Here is a 7,266-nt window from a genome sequence, read left to right as displayed (position 1 = left end):
TACAATTAGTCACAAATACAGTCCTCGAGTTTTTTGCCCATACACATGAGTATTGTCTAAAATATGTCTTCTTTGTAGCAGCTAGGCCCTGCCACCACTGTGCTTGGCTGAGTTCACAAATCTGTTGTAACCTGTAGCTTCCCTGTCACTTCTCTGGCTCTCCTCTCCTGCTAAGCTTTGTTTCCTGGCAGTAATTAAAACCTTCTGCCACTGCCATAGCTACTGCTGCTGCTGCTGGAACCGCCATAGCCACCTTGGTTTCGTGGTTTGGCAAAGTATTGGCCTCCACCACCATAGGGGCCAGAGCTTCTGCCTCCAAAATTTCCTCCTTTCATGGGTCCATGGGTCCTCCACAGTGGCATAGGTGACAAAGCCAAAGCCTCTGGAGCGCTTGGTGTTCGGATCTCTCATTACCGCACAGTCCGTAAGCGTTCCCCGTTGCTCAAAATGGCTCCGCAGACTCTCATCGGTTGTTTCAAAGCTCAACCCTCCGATGAAAAGCTTCCGCAGCTGTTCAGGCTCTTTGGGAGACTCTGACTTAGACGTGACGGCGGTGGGAGGGGAGACTTCAACGTGCTTACTCGGCGGCGTCCACAGGCAGAAAGGAGTAATCTAACGAACATATCTCCCAGCACTAACTTTAAAATCCTTCAGCTAACAATGACCCTCATGTTAGGTTAGGCTTTTTGACAACCAAAAGAAGGGGAGTGCATGAATGGAGATTCCGTGAGTTTCCTTTGAATTTTAATATGCTTCCGAATGAAACAGCCATGTAGCCTTATAATCTGGTCCAATCCACTAATATATCTATACATTAGTGCAGTAATTTCCTTTAAGAATATACTGTCTTGTCCAAAATTAGAAATATAAAAATATTTTTGTTTCTTATATCTATATGACATCCAAAATGGTATGTTACCAAAGAGCTTGAATTTTTCTCATGCTATGAGTAATATTTCTGTATTCAACATTATATTTAATAACCAGCGTCAGGCAAAGCATATGAATTACAGGTTACTTAACTTTATTTGAACAAATGTAGTCTAATAAATTTATTGAAAAGAAGAGGGAAATAGGGTAAAGTAGATATATTTAGAAAGTCTTAGGAATCCTACTCTCAACCTCACTCTGATATACCAGGGGCCCTCTTACCGCCTGCCACAAAGCTTTCCCTCAAGCATTGCAAGGTTCCTCCTGTTTTCTTGCATTGATACTCCTTTAAGGATGATTAATGTCGCACTTCCAGAGGGAAGGTATTTGTATCCTGGTGCATGGATTAGTGTGTGTGTGTGTGTGTGTGTGTGTGTGTGTGTGTGTGTGTGTGTGAGACAGGACTGGAAAGAGTAAAATCATCAGAGAGTGTGTGTCCCATGATAAGTAATTTATTTATATTTTCTTTTTCTCTGTCTTTTTTTATCCTTCCTGTCACCCACATCCCCTCTGGTAACTATCAGTTTGTTCTGTATAGTTAAGAGTCTGTTTCTTGGTTTATCTCTCTCTTTTTTTCCCTTTGCTCATTTGTTTTGTTTCTTAAATTCAAGATATGAGTGAAATCACATAGTATTTGTCTTTCTCTCACTGATTTATTTCACTAACTCCATCCATGTCACTGAAAATGGCAAGGATTTCATTCTTTTTTTTTTTTAATGTTTGTTTATTTTTAAGAGAAAGAGACAGAGTGCAAGTCAGGGAGGGGGAAAGAAAGAGAGGGAGACGCAGAGTCCAAAGCAGGATCCAGACTCTGAGTCATCGGCACAGAACCCGCCATGGGGTTCGAACTTGTGAACAACGAGATCATGACCTGAGCTGAAGTTGGACACTTCACTAACTGAGCCACCTAGGTGCCCTAAGATTTCATTCTTTTCGATGGCTGAATAATGCCCATTGTATATGTGTGCCACATCTTCTCTAGCCATTCATTTATTGATGGACACTTGATTGACTCCATAGTTTGGTTATTGTAAATAATAATGCAATAAACATAAAGGTACGTATATCCCTTTGAATTGGTATTTTTGTATTTTGGGGGTAAATACCCAGTAATGCAATTACTGGATCATAGGGTAGTTCTGCTTCTAACTTCTTGAGGTGATAAATAATTTAAAATATTTCTTTAAAGTAAAACACTGACATTATCACATAAAATGAAGAAGTTATGTTAATTTTTCACATCAGATATGGAATTCAAAAATATGTCTCCTTCATCTGACTGCTTCCCTCAAAATACATCCCAATTCACAGAAATGAGCAGAGAGCCTAAAATTAGCAAACACTAGAGAAGAGGACTTCAAAAATCACAAAGCTTTGAAAGTCTCAGAATCAAGAGATAAAGATTGACATGACTTATTCAAAGAAAAATCCTTCTGGTAATGGAATAAACAGAGAACCAATTTAGATATATTATAAGACAGTTTTGAAACATTTTGGGAGGTTTTTTTATATACAGGAATTGATTAGTAAGGATTCATTCATTCATTCAACAAATACTCATTAGACCCCTACTGTGTGCCAACTATTGTTCTAGCCAGTGAGGACCCAGCAGTAAAGTCCTCTACTCTCATGGGGTTTATATTCTAATGGAGGAGACAGACAATAAATGAACAAATAAATAAATATATAACACGAGGCACGTGGGTGGCTCAGTTGGCTAAACATCTAACTTCAGCTCAGGTCATAGCCTCATGGTTCATGAGTTCGAGCCCTGTGTCTGGCGCTGTGCTGACACCTTGGAGCCTGGAGCCTGCTTCAGATTCTGTCTCCTGCTCTCTGCCCCTTCCCCTTTCATGCTCTGTCTCTCTCTCTCTCTCTCTCAAATATAAATAAACATTAAAAAAATTTTAATAAAAAAATAAAGTCAATGACCTTTAAGACCCACTTCCTATAACTCTGAGGGCACCCAGTAATGAAGTAAGAAGTAGCATACAATTCATATTAGACATTTTAAAACTTCTTTTCTGATTTTAATAAAAATATCTGTTCATTGTGAGAAATTTGGAAAGTAGAGAAGAGCAGAAAGAAGAAAATAAAACCACTTACAATCACATCACCCAGAAAAAAGCACTGTCAAAATGTACACATTTCAGTACACATTACACAAAATAAGATAGGATAGTATTTTTGTGAGTGGTGAGTTCTTTCCTTTACATGTTAAGTGCAGTAGAACTAGTACAGTGTTCAATCTGGACAGCTGTATTAGAGGTGAAATGGTGGGGCAACACTTGCCTGGTTATCCGGGTGACTGGAACTTTGGGATGACACGCGAAGTAGACTGTGACAAAACCCAGCTCCCTGTCTCTCCTGCCAGTGCCTGAACAATTGAGGCTTGCTCCTGGGTGACAAGTTCATCCTGCATCTCTGTCCTTCAGAGCTCCTTCTCAGTGACGAGTCACTGTCCTCTCTCTTCTCTCAGTGGTTAGGTCTGAATGTGAGAAGAGCAGCGTTGTCATAAGGGCGAAGCGGTGTGAGGGAGGCCAGTCCTCTGCAGGTAATCACAGTCCAGTGAGTAACTGAAGGTCACCTTTGTTCAGCATAAGAAATAAAATTCTCTGTTCCTTTCAGTCCTTGATCCCTCTGTATAGCCACCCAAAGTGGGCCTTCTCCTACCCCAGCCTTAATTTCCTCAGAGACAGAACCAGAGGAAGTCAGATCATTTAATCTCAAAGCAAAAAAAGAAATTGTTCTTTCCCGGGTTCCAATTCTTAGAGTCATGTCTGGGAACTAGGAAGAGGACAGTGAGGCACTCGCCTTGGGCTCATGATGTAAGGGCGTGCCAAAAACTTTTCAGTGATGATCAATAAGATTTTAATACAGTATTTTTTAAAACAAAAATTAATGTAAAACAATCTAGCATTTAAAAAGATGTCAAAGTTGGGGCACTTGGGCGATTCAGTCTGTTAAGTGTCCAACTCTTGGTTTTGGCTCAAGTTATGATCTCACGGTTCATGAGTTCAAACTCTACCTTGGGTTCTGCAGTGACAGCATGGAGCCTGCTTTGGATTCTCTCCACCTCCCCCCCCCCCCGCCCTCCCTTGCTCACACTCATGCACTTGCTCTCTTTCTTAAATAAATAAACTTAAAAAAATCGATAAAAAGACATCAAAGTTTAAAATAAAGACAGGGTCAGTATTACTGATCTTCCTGTTGCCTCAGGTGCCCATCAGGTTTGGCAGGGCATTCTTGCTGATCTTCTATCTCTCCCCCAAACCACCCATGACACCGATATTGTGTGTTTGCCTGAATATTAAAAATAAACTAGACATTACAAGGGCAAATAGATCTACAGACAGACAGAAAACACACAGAATGATTAGTTGAGGGGAGAAAAATATTTGTTCTTTTTTTAAATTTTTGTTTATTTATTTTGCAAGAGAGGGAGATCATGGACCTTGAGATCATGACCTGAGGCGCAATCAAGAATCAGATGTGGGGCGCCTGGGTGGCTCAGTCAGTTAAGTGTCTGACTTTGGCTCAGGTCATGATCTCACAGTTCGTGGGTTTGAGCCCCATGTCAAGCTCTTTCTTCAGCCAGTCTTCAGATTCTGCGTCTCCCTCTCTCTCTGACCCTCCCGTGCTCATGCTCTCTCTCTCTCTCAAAAATAAATAAAACATTAAAAAAAAGTCAGATGCTTAACTTACTGACCTACCCAGGCACCCCAAAAAACATTTATTCTAAACCCATCTTATATTAAATTTTGCCTCAAAGCAGCTAACATTGTAAACAAGTTCTGAGGCAACAATTTGCCTTTCCATTGACTACTGATCAATCAGTACTACTTAGTATCCAACAGTCCATAAGTCACTGAGAGTCAAATTAGAAAGTTGTAAAGGTGTAGCAAGTCAGGGAGTTTAAACACAGCCTGCCTACTTGGTGATCCGCCAGTAGAGCTATTACTGGATCTTAACTCCAACCCAGACTCTTGGTATCAGAAGTATACTTAGTACTTTCATAGCCCTACTATGATCTACTGAGGATCATGAATTCGTTTCCAGTGGATATTTGTTCGTTGTCTTGGGTTCTGTGTTATACCACTCAGATCTCCCTTCGTGAGCTGAAGGATTAATTCCCCCCAGCTCTTGGGACTGTGTTGTCTGACGTTACTCAGCAGTCCGTTCCTTTCAGAACTGCCATGGCAGAAGAGAGCCACCTTCCCCGCAATCACACTCCCTGCGAGGAGCAGCCTACATCCAGTGACTGGCTGACGCAGGGGTAAAAAGGCCTGGCTCCCTCACCCCAGTTCAGGACAACTCTGAAAGGCTATTCCACTCTCAGCACGCCTGGCAGGGGCAGCTGAGGCCTTCTCCCTCTGCCCAGCCCTGCTTATTTCTCTTCCCCCTTCTGTTGCTGATCCTGAGAGCATTGCTAAATGAATTTCCTGCATGCAAATCTCCGTCTGGGAGTTTGCTTTCCCATGAACCCAACCTGCTCTACTTATGAGACTTCCTAACATCGTGTTAATTGGAATCTGAACGCTTGCCATGTGAAGAAACAAAAGTGATTCAGCCAGTAAGTTCTGCTAATCACTGACATTAAGATTATCGGCACGCTTCGTTGGGATATCAATTACGACATCCCAATAGTTTTTTCAAGTCTCACCTTAAATGCTACCATATCTGCGTTTTGATTTAGATGACTCTTTAAGCTTTTGCAAAGGCCTTATGCGTTTAAGGTTCAAGAGACCAAAGAAGGTTTTTAAATAAATTTTATCTCAGTTGAGATGCTTTCAGACATGATGTCATGATGTTCAAATCTATATTTATGATTGTCTCCTCTCCTTATAATTGGATGATCAAAGTAGAAGTTAGGGTGGAGAATAGAAGTATAGATCATCCACTTATTCCAACTTGAATCAGTTTAAGTTGAGATGTATTCAATTTAGTCAGCCTTTTTCTGGCTCTCTCTAGAAGTTGTTGCTGCTGTTTCTACTGTTGTTCCTACTTGGAGGGCTAAAAGGAGCCCAGAGGAGGTGACACGGAGAAAGTCAGGTCTGGACCAGAAGAGGGGTTTATCCAACCTAGCGCAACATGGCGTAGATCGGATAGAGAACCAGAGTGGTCAGGTGGCCTGATGAAGGGATCCAGATCGGATAGAGAACCAGAGTGGTCAGGTGGCCTGATGCAGGGATCTGTTGTGTGGCAATTTCAAGTCTGCCCTGGACAACCTCCCAATCTCCATCCCCTTTTCCCTGAACCCAGCTCCTCAAAATGTCACCCACTGAAAAGGAGAGTGGGGACTGGCAGGTGAAGAATGTGGCAGCAAAGAGAGGGTCACAAGTCCCCTTAAATGTCTAACCCTAACCACACATTCATTCGTTCTTCGCACACATTTTCCCATACCAGGAGATGCAGCCGTCTCCCACACACTACATTCTAGGGCATCCGGTGACCACATTACAACAGAACCCTGTAGGCACAGGGAATGCGATGTACTGGAGAACAGGGTGTGGGGAAAACCATTGTTCTCCCTCTGCTGATGGGGTGGCAGCGTCCTGACAGGCAGTTTCCCACCCAAATCCTGTTGTAGCCTCCGAAGGAGCTGACAGTTTGGGGGAAGTGGACAGTCTGGATCCTCAGTCTGGATTATCCTCTTTTAGAGCGTCCCTGATGAGATCATAGCTAGAGAGGCAAGGGTGTGATTCACCCAGAATGCAGAGTGTAAGCCAGAGATGGTGGCTGAAAATACAGGGCTAGGGGTGAGTTTGTGGTTGCCATTGTTTTTTAAGTCTGGTTAGGAAAGGTACTTCCAATCCTAGTGTTAAGGTGCCACAGGTAAACCCCAAATATCTTAAGGTGTCACTAAAATTTTTTGAAAATAATATTTCTCTTACTTTCCTTCCATTTAAAAACACCTCTCTAGGCTACATAAGAGTTTTACAAAGGGAGCCATGTTTGGCCTGGGGAATAGACCCCAGGTTCGCCAGAAACCACAGTTCCCTCCATATCTCTCTGCCTGTAACTCTGGGTTCCCAAAAGGTGAGGAATCCCTGGCCTAAGGTTTCCAAGGTCCAGGTACATTACTTTCCCAAGTGACAGTCACAAAGCAAATATTACACCCCATCTCAAGGAAAGAGATTCAGTCAATTACAATAAGTGTCTCTTAACATGCTCTGTGACCTTAAACAATAGCCCATCCCTCCCTGGGCACCAGTTCTACCTTAAATTCAGAAGACTGTGATCTCCCACACCCAGCCCCCAAAATTATCTCACCAGACACTCGCCACGCCCCGCCCCAAGCTACCTGGCGACCTTACTATTTCTGAGTCTGACTCC

General features: G+C 42.5%; 1 long non-coding RNA gene across 1 annotated transcript in view; it reads left to right on the top strand.

Moving 5' to 3' along the window:
* Positions 1-3,557, top strand: part of LOC115292280 — a 6,335-nt gene extending 2,778 nt beyond the window's left edge. Inside the window, exon 2 of the long non-coding RNA XR_003908892.1 lies at positions 3,417-3,557. This is a non-coding gene — a long non-coding RNA (uncharacterized LOC115292280). The remainder of the gene's footprint in view (positions 1-3,416) is intronic.
* Positions 3,558-7,266: the final 3,709 nt, after the last annotated feature.

Source organism: Suricata suricatta, chromosome 5 (assembly GCF_006229205.1).
Source record: "Suricata suricatta isolate VVHF042 chromosome 5, meerkat_22Aug2017_6uvM2_HiC, whole genome shotgun sequence".
Classification (NCBI taxonomy): Eukaryota; Metazoa; Chordata; class Mammalia; order Carnivora; family Herpestidae; genus Suricata; species Suricata suricatta.
This window is presented reverse-complemented; position numbering and strand designations above follow the sequence as displayed.